General features: G+C 44.4%; 33 non-coding genes across 33 annotated transcripts; all 33 read left to right on the forward strand.

The window, feature by feature from the left end:
* Positions 1-48: 48 nt before the first annotated feature.
* On the forward strand, positions 49-167 carry LOC123432257. The gene has a single exon (XR_006623849.1). It is a non-coding gene; the product is annotated as a 5S ribosomal RNA (ribosomal RNA).
* A 209-nt stretch (positions 168-376) lies between these two features.
* Positions 377-495, forward strand: LOC123437810. The gene has a single exon (XR_006628978.1). It is a non-coding gene; the product is annotated as a 5S ribosomal RNA (ribosomal RNA).
* Positions 496-683: 188 nt separating this feature from the next.
* On the forward strand, positions 684-802 carry LOC123435260. The gene has a single exon (XR_006626516.1). It is a non-coding gene; the product is annotated as a 5S ribosomal RNA (ribosomal RNA).
* Positions 803-984: 182 nt separating this feature from the next.
* On the forward strand, positions 985-1,103 carry LOC123437234. Its single transcript, XR_006628426.1, has one exon. It is a non-coding gene; the product is annotated as a 5S ribosomal RNA (ribosomal RNA).
* A 182-nt stretch (positions 1,104-1,285) lies between these two features.
* Positions 1,286-1,404, forward strand: LOC123437486. The gene has a single exon (XR_006628663.1). It is a non-coding gene; the product is annotated as a 5S ribosomal RNA (ribosomal RNA).
* Positions 1,405-2,141: 737 nt separating this feature from the next.
* LOC123435082 lies at positions 2,142-2,260 on the forward strand. Its single transcript, XR_006626344.1, has one exon. It is a non-coding gene; the product is annotated as a 5S ribosomal RNA (ribosomal RNA).
* Positions 2,261-2,441: 181 nt separating this feature from the next.
* On the forward strand, positions 2,442-2,560 carry LOC123434648. The gene has a single exon (XR_006625928.1). It is a non-coding gene; the product is annotated as a 5S ribosomal RNA (ribosomal RNA).
* Positions 2,561-2,739: 179 nt separating this feature from the next.
* LOC123436920 lies at positions 2,740-2,858 on the forward strand. The gene has a single exon (XR_006628127.1). It is a non-coding gene; the product is annotated as a 5S ribosomal RNA (ribosomal RNA).
* Positions 2,859-3,040: 182 nt separating this feature from the next.
* LOC123434649 lies at positions 3,041-3,159 on the forward strand. The gene has a single exon (XR_006625929.1). It is a non-coding gene; the product is annotated as a 5S ribosomal RNA (ribosomal RNA).
* Positions 3,160-3,340: 181 nt separating this feature from the next.
* On the forward strand, positions 3,341-3,459 carry LOC123434650. The gene has a single exon (XR_006625930.1). It is a non-coding gene; the product is annotated as a 5S ribosomal RNA (ribosomal RNA).
* Positions 3,460-3,659: 200 nt separating this feature from the next.
* On the forward strand, positions 3,660-3,778 carry LOC123434652. Its single transcript, XR_006625932.1, has one exon. It is a non-coding gene; the product is annotated as a 5S ribosomal RNA (ribosomal RNA).
* A 182-nt stretch (positions 3,779-3,960) lies between these two features.
* Positions 3,961-4,079, forward strand: LOC123436878. The gene has a single exon (XR_006628085.1). It is a non-coding gene; the product is annotated as a 5S ribosomal RNA (ribosomal RNA).
* Positions 4,080-4,261: 182 nt separating this feature from the next.
* LOC123435734 lies at positions 4,262-4,380 on the forward strand. Its single transcript, XR_006626984.1, has one exon. It is a non-coding gene; the product is annotated as a 5S ribosomal RNA (ribosomal RNA).
* A 557-nt stretch (positions 4,381-4,937) lies between these two features.
* On the forward strand, positions 4,938-5,057 carry LOC123438789. The gene has a single exon (XR_006629911.1). It is a non-coding gene; the product is annotated as a 5S ribosomal RNA (ribosomal RNA).
* Positions 5,058-5,241: 184 nt separating this feature from the next.
* LOC123434653 lies at positions 5,242-5,360 on the forward strand. The gene has a single exon (XR_006625933.1). It is a non-coding gene; the product is annotated as a 5S ribosomal RNA (ribosomal RNA).
* Positions 5,361-5,578: 218 nt separating this feature from the next.
* On the forward strand, positions 5,579-5,697 carry LOC123434654. The gene has a single exon (XR_006625934.1). It is a non-coding gene; the product is annotated as a 5S ribosomal RNA (ribosomal RNA).
* A 215-nt stretch (positions 5,698-5,912) lies between these two features.
* On the forward strand, positions 5,913-6,031 carry LOC123438868. The gene has a single exon (XR_006629984.1). It is a non-coding gene; the product is annotated as a 5S ribosomal RNA (ribosomal RNA).
* A 245-nt stretch (positions 6,032-6,276) lies between these two features.
* LOC123434656 lies at positions 6,277-6,395 on the forward strand. Its single transcript, XR_006625935.1, has one exon. It is a non-coding gene; the product is annotated as a 5S ribosomal RNA (ribosomal RNA).
* Positions 6,396-6,699: 304 nt separating this feature from the next.
* LOC123435879 lies at positions 6,700-6,818 on the forward strand. The gene has a single exon (XR_006627125.1). It is a non-coding gene; the product is annotated as a 5S ribosomal RNA (ribosomal RNA).
* A 398-nt stretch (positions 6,819-7,216) lies between these two features.
* On the forward strand, positions 7,217-7,335 carry LOC123434657. The gene has a single exon (XR_006625936.1). It is a non-coding gene; the product is annotated as a 5S ribosomal RNA (ribosomal RNA).
* A 181-nt stretch (positions 7,336-7,516) lies between these two features.
* LOC123434658 lies at positions 7,517-7,635 on the forward strand. The gene has a single exon (XR_006625937.1). It is a non-coding gene; the product is annotated as a 5S ribosomal RNA (ribosomal RNA).
* Positions 7,636-7,832: 197 nt separating this feature from the next.
* LOC123434659 lies at positions 7,833-7,951 on the forward strand. The gene has a single exon (XR_006625938.1). It is a non-coding gene; the product is annotated as a 5S ribosomal RNA (ribosomal RNA).
* A 182-nt stretch (positions 7,952-8,133) lies between these two features.
* Positions 8,134-8,252, forward strand: LOC123436879. The gene has a single exon (XR_006628086.1). It is a non-coding gene; the product is annotated as a 5S ribosomal RNA (ribosomal RNA).
* A 182-nt stretch (positions 8,253-8,434) lies between these two features.
* LOC123435735 lies at positions 8,435-8,553 on the forward strand. The gene has a single exon (XR_006626985.1). It is a non-coding gene; the product is annotated as a 5S ribosomal RNA (ribosomal RNA).
* A 455-nt stretch (positions 8,554-9,008) lies between these two features.
* LOC123438790 lies at positions 9,009-9,128 on the forward strand. Its single transcript, XR_006629912.1, has one exon. It is a non-coding gene; the product is annotated as a 5S ribosomal RNA (ribosomal RNA).
* Positions 9,129-9,312: 184 nt separating this feature from the next.
* Positions 9,313-9,431, forward strand: LOC123434660. The gene has a single exon (XR_006625939.1). It is a non-coding gene; the product is annotated as a 5S ribosomal RNA (ribosomal RNA).
* A 218-nt stretch (positions 9,432-9,649) lies between these two features.
* Positions 9,650-9,768, forward strand: LOC123434661. The gene has a single exon (XR_006625940.1). It is a non-coding gene; the product is annotated as a 5S ribosomal RNA (ribosomal RNA).
* Positions 9,769-9,983: 215 nt separating this feature from the next.
* LOC123438869 lies at positions 9,984-10,102 on the forward strand. The gene has a single exon (XR_006629986.1). It is a non-coding gene; the product is annotated as a 5S ribosomal RNA (ribosomal RNA).
* Positions 10,103-10,344: 242 nt separating this feature from the next.
* Positions 10,345-10,463, forward strand: LOC123435736. The gene has a single exon (XR_006626986.1). It is a non-coding gene; the product is annotated as a 5S ribosomal RNA (ribosomal RNA).
* A 455-nt stretch (positions 10,464-10,918) lies between these two features.
* On the forward strand, positions 10,919-11,038 carry LOC123438791. The gene has a single exon (XR_006629913.1). It is a non-coding gene; the product is annotated as a 5S ribosomal RNA (ribosomal RNA).
* Positions 11,039-11,222: 184 nt separating this feature from the next.
* Positions 11,223-11,341, forward strand: LOC123434662. The gene has a single exon (XR_006625941.1). It is a non-coding gene; the product is annotated as a 5S ribosomal RNA (ribosomal RNA).
* Positions 11,342-11,550: 209 nt separating this feature from the next.
* LOC123434664 lies at positions 11,551-11,669 on the forward strand. Its single transcript, XR_006625943.1, has one exon. It is a non-coding gene; the product is annotated as a 5S ribosomal RNA (ribosomal RNA).
* Positions 11,670-11,884: 215 nt separating this feature from the next.
* Positions 11,885-12,003, forward strand: LOC123438871. The gene has a single exon (XR_006629988.1). It is a non-coding gene; the product is annotated as a 5S ribosomal RNA (ribosomal RNA).
* Positions 12,004-12,026: the final 23 nt, after the last annotated feature.

The following is a 12,026-nucleotide window of genomic DNA, read 5'->3' on the forward strand; positions in this document are numbered from 1 at the left end:
GTAGTAGTAGTAGGGCAAGCATAAGGAACAAATAGATAGTTGCATGTCGGATGCGATCATACCAGCACTAAAGCACCGGATCCCATCAGAACTCCGAAGTTAAGCATGCTTGGGCGAGAGTAGTACTAGGATGGTTGACCTCCTCGGAAGTCCTCGTGTTGCATTCCCCTTTTTAAATATATTTTTGCGCCACGTAACAAGGATGACGCGGGAGCGTGATCTATATGACCTCATTTTCTTATTTTTGACGATTACTGTGTGACTTTTCCCACGGCGCTTGACACCCAACGACTAGTAGTAGTAGTAGTAGTAGTAGTAGAAGTAGTAATAGTAGTAGTAGGGGCAAGCATAAGGAACAAATAGATAGTTGCATGTCGGATGAGATCATACCAGCACTAAAGCACCGGATCCCATCAGAACTCCGAAGTTAAGCGTGCTTGGGCGAGAGTAGTACTAGGATGGGTGACCTCCTGGGAAGTCCTCGTGTTGCATTCCCCTTTTTACATATATTTTTGCGCCACGTGACAAGGATGACGCGGGAGCGTGATCTATATGAGCTCATTTTCTTATTTTTGACGATTACTGTGTGACTTTTCCCACCGCGCTTGACACCCAACGACTAGTAGTAGTAGTAGTAGTAGTAGTAGGGGCAAGCATAAGGAACGAATAGATAGTTGCATGTCGGATGCGATCATACCAGCACTAAAGCACCGGATCCCATCAGAACTCCGAAGTTAAGCGTGCTTGGGCGAGAGTAGTACTAGGATGGGTGACCTCCTGGGAAGTCCTTGTGTTGCATTCCCCTTTTTAAATATATTTTTGCGCCACGTGACAAGGATGACGCGGGACCGTGATCTATATGACCTCATTTTCTTATTTTTGACGATTACTGTGTGACTTTTCCCACCGCGCTTGACACCCAACGACTAGTAGTAGTAGTAGTAGTAGGGGCAAGCATAAGGAACAAATAGATAGTTGCATGTCGGATGCGATCATACCAGCACTAAAGCACCGGATCCCATCAGAACTCCGAAGTTAAGCGTGCTTAGGCGAGAGTAGTACTAGGATGGGTGACCTCCTGGGAAGTCCTCGTGTTGCATTCCCCTTTTTAAATATATTTTTGCGCCACGTGACAAGGATGACGCGGGAACGTGATCTATATGACCTCATTTTCTTATTTTTGACGATTACTGTGTGACTTTTCCCACCGCGCTTGACACTCAACGACTAGTAGTAGTAGTAGTAGTAGGGGCAAGCATAAGGAACAAATAGATAGTTGCATGTCGGATGCGATCATACCAGCACTAAAGCACCGGATCCCATCAGAACTCCGAAGTTAAGCGTGCTTGGGCGAGAGCAGTACTAGGATGGGATACCTCCTGGGAAGTCCTCGTGTTGCATTCCCCTTTTTAAATATATTTTTGCGCCACGTGACAAGGATGACGCGGGAACGTGATCTATATGACCTGATTTTCTTATTTTTGACGATTACTGTGTGACTTTTCCCACCGCGCTTGACACCCAACGACTAGTAGTAGTAGTAGTAGTAGTAGTAGTAGTAGTAGTAGTAGTGGTAGTAGTAGTAGTGGTAGTAGTAGTAGTGGTAGTAGTAGTAGTGGTAGTAGTAGTAGTGGTAGTAGTAGTAGTAGTAGTGGTAGTAGTAGTAGTAGTGGTAGTAGTAGTAGTAGTGGTAGTAGTAGTAGTAGTGGTAGTAGTAGTAGTAGTGGTAGTAGTAGTAGTGGTAGTAGTAGTAGTGGTGGTAGTAGTAGTAGTGGTGGTAGTAGTAGTAGTGGTGGTAGTAGTAGTAGTGGTGGTAGTAGTAGTAGTGGTGGTAGTAGTAGTAGTCGTGGTAGTAGTAGTAGTAGTAGTAGTAGTAGTCGTAGTAGTAGTAGTACTGGTAGTAGTAGTAGTACTGGTAGTAGTAGTAGTACTGGTAGTAGTAGTAGTAGTAGTAGTAGTAGTAGTAGTAGTAGTAGTAGTAGTAGTAGTAGTAGTAGTAGTAGTAGTAGTAGTAGTAGTAGTAGTAGTAGTAGTAGTAGTAGTAGTAGTAGTAGTAGTAGTAGTAGTAGTAGTAGTAGTAGTAGTAGTAGTAGTAGTAGTAGTAGGGGCAAGCATAAGGAACAAATAGATAGTTGCATGTCGTATGCGATCATACCAGCACTAAAGCACCGGATCCCATCAGAACTCCGAAGTTAAGCGTGCTTGGGCGAGAGTAGTACTAGGATGGGTGACCTCCTGGGAAGTCCTCGTGTTGCATTCCCCTTTTTAAATATATTTTTGCGCCACGTGACAAGGATGACGCGGGAGCGTGATCTATATGACCTCATTTTCTTATTTTTGACGATTACTGTGTGACTTTTCCCACCGCGCTTGACACCCAACGACTAATAGTAGTAGTAGTAGTAGGGCAAGCATAAGGAACAAATAGATAGTTGCATGTCGGATGCGATCATACCAGCACTAAAGCACCGGATCCCATCAGAACTCCGAAGTTAAGCGTGCTTGGGCGAGAGTAGTACTAGGATGGGTGACCTCCTGGGAAGTCCTCGTGTTGCATTCCCCTTTTTAAATATATTTTTGCGCCACGTGACAAGGATGACGCGGGACCGTGATCTATATGACCTCATTTTCTTATTTTTGACGATTACTGTGTGACTTTTCCGACCGCGCTTGACACCCAACGACTAGTAGTAGTAGTAGTAGGGGCAAGCATAAGGAACAAATAGATAGTTGCATGTCGGATGCGATCATACCAGCACTTAAGCACCGGATTCCATCAGAACTCCGAAGTTAAGCGTGCTTGGGCGAGAGTAGTACTAGGATGGGTGACCTCCTGGGAAGTCCTCGTGTTGCATTCCCCTTTTTAAATATATTTTTGCGCCACGTGACAAGGATGCCGCGGGAACGTGATCTATATGACCTCATTTTCTTATTTTTGACGATTACTGTGTGACTTTTCCCACCGCGCTTGACACCCAACGACTAGTAGTAGTAGTAGTAGTAGGGGCAAGCATAAGGAACAAATAGATAGTTGCATGTCGGATGCGATCATACCAGCACTAAAGCACCGGATCCCATCAGAACTCCGAAGTTAAGCGTGCTTGGGCGAGAGTAGTACTAGGATGGGTGACCTCCTGGGAAGTCCTCGTGTTGCATTCCCCTTTTTAAATATATTTTTGCGCCACGTGACAAGGATGACGCGGGAGCGTGATCTATATGACCTCATTTTCTTATTTTTGACGATTACTGTGTGACTTTTCCCACCGCGCTTGACACCCAACGACTAATAGTAGTAGTAGTAGTAGGGCAAGCATAAGGAACAAATAGATAGTTGCATGTCGGATGCGATCATACCAGCACTAAAGCACCGGATCCCATCAGAACTCCGAAGTTAAGCGTGCTTGGGCGAGAGTAGTACTAGGATGGGTGACCTCCTGGGAAGTCCTCGTGTTGCATTCCCCTTTTTAAATATATTTTTGCGCCACGTGACAAGGATGACGCGGGAGCGTGATCTATATGACCTCATTTTCTTATTTTTGACGATTACTGTGTGACTTTTCCCACCGCGCTTGACACCCAACGACTAGTAGTAGTACTAGTAGTAGTAGTAGTAGTAGTAGTAGGGGCAAGCATAAGGAACAAATAGATAGTTGCATGTCGGATGCGATCATACCAGCACTAAAGCACCGGATCCCATCAGAACTCCGAAGTTAAGCGTGCTTGGGCGAGAGTAGTACTAGGATGGGTGACCTCCTGGGAAGTCCTCGTGTTGCATTCCCCTTTTTAAATATATTTTTGCGCCACGTGACAAGGATGACGCGGGACCGTGATCTATATGACCTCATTTTCTTATTTTTGACGATTACTGTGTGACTTTTCCCACCGCGCTTGACACCCAACGACTAGTAGTAGTAGTAGTAGTAGGGGCAAGCATAAGGAACAAATAGATAGTTGCATGTCGGATGCGATCATACCAGCACTAAAGCACCGGATCCCACCAGAACTCCGAAGTTAAGCGTGCTTGGGCGAGAGTAGTACTAGGATGGGTGACCTCCTGGGAAGTCCTCGTGTTGCATTCCCCTTTTTAAATATATTTTTGCGCCACGTGACAAGGATGACGCGGGAACGTGATCTATATGACCTCATTTTCTTATTTTTGACGATTACTGTGTGACTTTTCCCACCGCGCTTGACACCCAACGACTAGTAGTAGTAGTAGTAGTAGGGGCAAGCATAAGGAACAAATAGATAGTTGCATGTCGGATGCGATCAAACCAGCACTAAAGCACCGGATCCCATCAGAACTCCGAAGTTAAGCGTGCTTGGGCGAGAGTAGTACTAGGATGGGTGACCTCCTGGGAAGTCCTCGTGTTGCATTCCCCTTTTTAAATATATTTTTGCGCCACGTGACAAGGATGACGCGGGAACGTGATTTATATGACCTGATTTTCTTATTTTTGACGATTACTGTGCGACTTTTCCCACCGCGCTTGACACCCAACGACTAGTAGTAGTAGTAGTAGTAGTAGTAGTAGTAGTAGTAGTAGTAGTAGTAGTAGTAGTAGTAGTAGTAGTAGTAGTAGTAGTAGTAGTAGTAGTAGTAGTAGTAGTAGTAGTAGTAGTAGTAGTAGTAGTAGTAGTAGTAGTAGTAGTAGTAGTAGTAGTAGTAGTAGTAGTAGTAGTAGTAGTAGTAGTAGTAGTAGTAGTAGTAGTAGTAGTAGTAGTAGTAGTAGTAGTAGTAGTAGTAGTAGTAGTAGTAGTAGTAGTAGTAGTAGTAGTAGTAGTAGTAGTAGTAGTAGTAGTAGTAGTAGTAGTAGTAGTAGTAGTAGTAGTAGTAGTAGTAGTAGTAGTAGTAGTAGTAGTAGTAGTAGTAGTAGTAGTAGTAGTAGTAGTAGTAGTAGGGGCAAGCATAAGGAACAAATAGATAGTTGCATGTCGGATGCGATCATACCAGCACTAAAGCACCGGATCCCATCAGAACTCCGAAGTTAAGCGTGCTTGGGCGAGAGTAGTACTACGGATGGGTGACCTCCTGGGAAGTCCTCGTGTTGCATTCCCCTTTTTAAATATATTTTTGCGCCACGTGACAAGGATGACGCGGGACCGTGATCTATATGACCTCATTTTCTTATTTTTGACGATTACTATGTGACTTTTCCCACCGCGCTTGACACCCAACGACTAATAGTAGTAGTAGTAGTAGTAGGGCAAGCATAAGGAACAAATAGATAGTTGCATGTCGGATGCGATCATACCAGCACTAAAGCACCGGATCCCATCAGAACTCCGAAGTTAAGCGTGCTTGGGCGAGAGTAGTACTAGGATGGGTGACCTCCTGGGAAGTCCTCGTGTTGCATTCCCCTTTTTAAATATATTTTTGCGCCACGTGACAAGGATGACGCGGGAGCGTGATCTATATGACCTCATTTTTTTATTTTTGACGATTACTGTGTGACTTTTCCCACTGCGCTTGACACCCAACGACTAGTAGTAGTAGTAGTAGTAGTAGTAGTAGTAGTAGTAGTAGTAGTAGTAGTAGTAGGGGCAAGCATAAGGAACAAATAGATAGTTGCATGTCGGATGCGATCATACCAGCACTAAAGCACCGGATCCCATCAGAACTCCGAAGTTAAGCGTGCTTGGGCGAGAGTAGTACTAGGATGGGTGACCTCCTGGGAAGTCCTCGTGTTGCATTCCCCTTTTTAAATATATTTTTGCGCCACGTGACAAGGATGACGCGGGACCGTGATCTATATGACCTCATTTTTTTATTTTTGACGATTACTGTGTGACTTTTCCCACTACGCTTGACACCCAACGACTACTAGTAGTAGTAGTAGTAGTAGTAGTAGTAGTAGTAGTAGTAGTAGTAGTAGGGGCAAGCATAAGGAACAAATAGATAGTTGCATGTCGGATGCGATCATACCAGCACTAAAGCACCGGATCCCATCAGAACTCCGAAGTTAAGCTTGCTTGGGCGAGAGTAGTACTAGGATGGGTGATCTCCTGGGAAGTCCTCGTGTTGCATTCCCCTTTTTAAATATATTTTTGCGCCACGTGACAAGGATGACGCGGGACCGTGATCTATATGACCTCATTTTCTTATTTTTGACGATTACTGTGTGACTTTTCCCACCGCGCTTGACACCCAACGACTAGTAGTAGTAGTAGTAGTAGTAGTAGTAGTAGTAGTAGTAGTAGTAGTAGTAGTAGTAGTAGTAGTAGTAGTAGTAGTAGTAGGGGCAAGCATAAGGAACAAATAGATAGTTGCATGTCGGATGCGATCATACCAGCACTAAAGCACCGGATCCCATCAGAACTCCGAAGTTAAGCGTGCTTGGGCGAGAGTAGTACTAGGATGGGTGACCTCCTGGGAAGTCCTCGTGTTGCATTCCCCTTTTTAAATATATTTTTGCGCCACGTGACAAGGATGACGCGGGACCGTGATCTATATGACCTCATTTTCTTATTTTTGACGATTACAATGTGACTTTTCCCACCGCGCTTGACACCCAACGACTAGTAGTAGTAGTAGTAGTAGTAGTAGTAGTAGTAGTAGTAGTATTAGTAGTAGTAGCAGTGGTAGTACCAGTAGTAGTAGTAGTAGTAGTAGTAGTAGTAGTAGTAGTAGTAGTAGTAGTAGTAGTACTGGTAGTACTAGTAGGGCAAGCATAAGGAACAAATAGATTGTTGCATGTCGGATGCGATCATACCAGCACTAAAGCACCGGATCCCATCAGAACTCCGAAGTTAAGCGTGTTTGGGCGAGAGTAGTACTAGGATGGGTGACCTCCTGGGAAGTCCTCGTGTTGCATTCCCCTTTTTAAATATATTTTTGCGCCACGTGACAAGGATGACGCGGGAGCGTGATCTATATGCCCTCATTTTCTTATTTTTGACGATTACTGTGTGACTTTTCCCACCGCGCTTGACACCCAACGACTAGTAGTAGTAGTAGTAGTAGGGGCAAGCATAAGGAACAAATAGATAGTTGCATGTCGGATGCGATCATACCAGTCCTCGTGTTGCATTCCCCTTTTTAAATATATTTTTGCGCCACGTGACAAGGATGACGCGGGACCGTGATCTATATGACCTCATTTTCTTATTTTTGACGATTACTGTGTGACTTTTCCCACCGCGCTTGACACCCAACGACTAGTAGTAGTAGTAGTAGTAGGGGCAAGCATAAGGAACAAATAGATAGTTGCATGTCGGATGCGATCATACCAGCACTAAAGCACCGGATCCCATCAGAACTCCGAAGTTAAGCGTGCTTGGGCGAGAGTAGTACTAGGATGGGTGACCTCCTGGGAAGTCCTCGTGTTGCATTCCCCTTTTTAAATATATTTTTGCGCCACGTGACAAGGATGACGCGGGAGCGTGATCTATATGACCTCATTTTCTTATTTTTGACGATTACTGTGTGACTTTTCCCACCGCGCTTGACACCCAACGACTAATAGTAGTAGTAGTAGTAGGGCAAGCATAAGGAACAAATAGATAGTTGCATGTCGGATGCGATCATACCAGCACTAAAGCACCGGATCCCATCAGAACTCCGAAGTTAAGCGTGCTTGGGCGAGAGTAGTACTAGGATGGGTGACCTCCTGGGAAGTCCTCGTGTTGCATTCCCCTTTTTAAATATATTTTTGCGCCACGTGACAAGGATGACGCGGGAGCGTGATCTATATGACCTCATTTTCTTATTTTTGACGATTACTGTGTGACTTTTCCCACCGCGCTTGACACCCAACGACTAGTAGTAGTACTAGTAGTAGTAGTAGTAGTAGTAGGGGCAAGCATAAGGAACAAATAGATAGTTGCATGTCGGATGCGATCATACCAGCACTAAAGCACCGGATCCCATCAGAACTCCGAAGTTAAGCGTGCTTGGGCGAGAGTAGTACTAGGATGGGTGACCTCCTGGGAAGTCCTCGTGTTGCATTCCCCTTTTTAAATATATTTTTGCGCCACGTGACAAGGATGACGCGGGACCGTGATCTATATGACCTCATTTTCTTATTTTTGACGATTACTGTGTGACTTTTCCCACCGCGCTTGACACCCAACGACTAGTAGTAGTAGTAGTAGTAGGGGCAAGCATAAGGAACAAATAGATAGTTGCATGTCGGATGCGATCATACCAGCACTAAAGCACCGGATCCCACCAGAACTCCGAAGTTAAGCGTGCTTGGGCGAGAGTAGTACTAGGATGGGTGACCTCCTGGGAAGTCCTCGTGTTGCATTCCCCTTTTTAAATATATTTTTGCGCCACGTGACAAGGATGACGCGGGAACGTGATCTATATGACCTCATTTTCTTATTTTTGACGATTACTGTGTGACTTTTCCCACCGCGCTTGACACCCAACGACTAGTAGTAGTAGTAGTAGTAGGGGCAAGCATAAGGAACAAATAGATAGTTGCATGTCGGATGCGATCAAACCAGCACTAAAGCACCGGATCCCATCAGAACTCCGAAGTTAAGCGTGCTTGGGCGAGAGTAGTACTAGGATGGGTGACCTCCTGGGAAGTCCTCGTGTTGCATTCCCCTTTTTAAATATATTTTTGCGCCACGTGACAAGGATGACGCGGGAACGTGATTTATATGACCTGATTTTCTTATTTTTGACGATTACTGTGCGACTTTTCCCACCGCGCTTGACACCCAACGACTAGTAGTAGTAGTAGTAGTAGTAGTAGTAGTAGTAGTAGTAGTAGTAGTAGTAGTAGTAGTAGTAGTAGTAGTAGTAGTAGTAGTAGTAGTAGTAGTAGTAGTAGTAGTAGTAGTAGTAGTAGTAGTAGTAGTAGTAGTAGTAGTAGTAGTAGTAGTAGTAGTAGTAGTAGTAGTAGTAGTAGTAGTAGTAGTAGTAGTAGTAGTAGTAGTAGTAGTAGTAGTAGTAGTAGTAGTAGTAGTAGTAGTAGTAGTAGTAGTAGTAGTAGTAGTAGTAGTAGTAGTAGTAGTAGTAGGGGCAAGCATAAGGAACAAATAGATAGTTGCATGTCGGATGCGATCATACCAGCACTAAAGCACCGGATCCCATCAGAACTCCGAAGTTAAGCGTGCTTGGGCGAGAGTAGTACTACGGATGGGTGACCTCCTGGGAAGTCCTCGTGTTGCATTCCCCTTTTTAAATATATTTTTGCGCCACGTGACAAGGATGACGCGGGACCGTGATCTATATGACCTCATTTTCTTATTTTTGACGATTACTATGTGACTTTTCCCACCGCGCTTGACACCCAACGACTAATAGTAGTAGTAGTAGTAGTAGGGCAAGCATAAGGAACAAATAGATAGTTGCATGTCGGATGCGATCATACCAGCACTAAAGCACCGGATCCCATCAGAACTCCGAAGTTAAGCGTGCTTGGGCGAGAGTAGTACTAGGATGGGTGACCTCCTGGGAAGTCCTCGTGTTGCATTCCCCTTTTTAAATATATTTTTGCGCCACGTGACAAGGATGACGCGGGAGCGTGATCTATATGACCTCATTTTTTTATTTTTGACGATTACTGTGTGACTTTTCCCACTGCGCTTGACACCCAACGACTAGTAGTAGTAGTAGTAGTAGTAGTAGTAGTAGTAGTAGTAGTAGTAGTAGTAGTAGGGGCAAGCATAAGGAACAAATAGATAGTTGCATGTCGGATGCGATCATACCAGCACTAAAGCACCGGATCCCATCAGAACTCCGAAGTTAAGCGTGCTTGGGCGAGAGTAGTACTAGGATGGGTGACCTCCTGGGAAGTCCTCGTGTTGCATTCCCCTTTTTAAATATATTTTTGCGCCACGTGACAAGGATGACGCGGGACCGTGATCTATATGACCTCATTTTTTTATTTTTGACGATTACTGTGTGACTTTTCCCACTACGCTTGACACCCAACGACTACTAGTAGTAGTAGTAGTAGTAGTAGTAGTAGTAGTAGTAGTAGTAGTAGTAGGGGCAAGCATAAGGAACAAATAGATAGTTGCATGTCGGATGCGATCATACCAGCACTAAAGCACCGGATCCCATCAGAACTCCGAAGTTAAGCTTGCTTGGGCGAGAGTAGTACTAGGATGGGTGATCTCCTGGGAAGTCCTCGTGTTGCATTCCCCTTTTTAAATATATTTTTGCGCCACGTGACAAGGATGACGCGGGACCGTGATCTATATGACCTCATTTTCTTATTTTTGACGATTACTGTGTGACTTTTCCCACCGCGCTTGACACCCAACGACTAGTAGTAGTAGTAGTAGTAGTAGTAGTAGTAGTAGTAGTAGTAGTAGTAGTAGTAGTAGTAGTAGTAGTAGTAGTAGTAGGGGCAAGCATAAGGAACAAATAGATAGTTGCATGTCGGATGCGATCAAACCAGCACTAAAGCACCGGATCCCATCAGAACTCCGAAGTTAAGCGTGCTTGGGCGAGAGTAGTACTAGGATGGGTGACCTCCTGGGAAGTCCTCGTGTTGCATTCCCCTTTTTAAATATATTTTTGCGCCACGTGACAAGGATGACGCGGGAACGTGATTTATATGACCTGATTTTCTTATTTTTGACGATTACTGTGCGACTTTTCCCACCGCGCTTGACACCCAACGACTAGTAGTAGTAGTAGTAGTAGTAGTAGTAGTAGTAGTAGTAGTAGTAGTAGTAGTAGTAGTAGTAGTAGTAGTAGTAGTAGTAGTAGTAGTAGTAGTAGTAGTAGTAGTAGTAGTAGTAGTAGTAGTAGTAGTAGTAGTAGTAGTAGTAGTAGTAGTAGTAGTAGTAGTAGTAGTAGTAGTAGTAGTAGTAGTAGTAGTAGTAGTAGTAGTAGTAGTAGTAGTAGTAGTAGTAGTAGTAGTAGTAGTAGTAGTAGTAGTAGTAGTAGTAGTAGTAGTAGTAGTAGTAGTAGTAGGGGCAAGCATAAGGAACAAATAGATAGTTGCATGTCGGATGCGATCATACCAGCACTAAAGCACCGGATCCCATCAGAACTCCGAAGTTAAGCGTGCTTGGGCGAGAGTAGTACTACGGATGGGTGACCTCCTGGGAAGTCCTCGTGTTGCATTCCCCTTTTTAAATATATTTTTGCGCCACGTGACAAGGATGACGCGGGACCGTGATCTATATGACCTCATTTTCTTATTTTTGACGATTACTATGTGACTTTTCCCACCGCGCTTGACACCCAACGACTAATAGTAGTAGTAGTAGTAGTAGGGCAAGCATAAGGAACAAATAGATAGTTGCATGTCGGATGCGATCATACCAGCACTAAAGCACCGGATCCCATCAGAACTCCGAAGTTAAGCGTGCTTGGGCGAGAGTAGTACTAGGATGGGTGACCTCCTGGGAAGTCCTCGTGTTGCATTCCCCTTTTTAAATATATTTTTGCGCCACGTGACAAGGATGACGCGGGAGCGTGATCTATATGACCTCATTTTTTTATTTTTGACGATTACTGTGTGACTTTTCCCACTGCGCTTGACACCCAACGACTAGTAGTAGTAGTAGTAGTAGTAGTAGTAGTAGTAGTAGTAGTAGTAGGGGCAAGCATAAGGAACAAATAGATAGTTGCATGTCGGATGCGATCATACCAGCACTAAAGCACCGGATCCCATCAGAACTCCGAAGTTAAGCGTGCTTGGGCGAGAGTAGTACTAGGATGGGTGACCTCCTGGGAAGTCCTCGTGTTGCATTCCCCTTTTTAAATATATTTTTGCGCCACGTGACAAGGATGACGCGGGACCGTGATCTATATGACCTCATTTTTTTATTTTTGACGATTACTGTGTGACTTTTCCCACTACGCTTGACACCCAACGACTACTAGTAGTAGTAGTAGTAGTAGTAGTAGTAGTAGTAGTAGTAGTAGTAGTAGGGGCAAGCATAAGGAACAAATAGATAGTTGCATGTCGGATGCGATCATACCAGCACTAAAGCACCGGATCCCATCAGAACTCCGAAGTTAAGCTTGCTTGGGCGAGAGTAGTACTAGGATGGGTGATCTCCTGGGAAGTCCTCGTGTTGCATTCCCCTTTTTAAATATATTTTTGCGC

This window comes from Hordeum vulgare, chromosome 2H (genome assembly GCF_904849725.1).
Source record: "Hordeum vulgare subsp. vulgare chromosome 2H, MorexV3_pseudomolecules_assembly, whole genome shotgun sequence".
NCBI lineage: Eukaryota > Viridiplantae > Streptophyta > Magnoliopsida > Poales > Poaceae > Hordeum > Hordeum vulgare.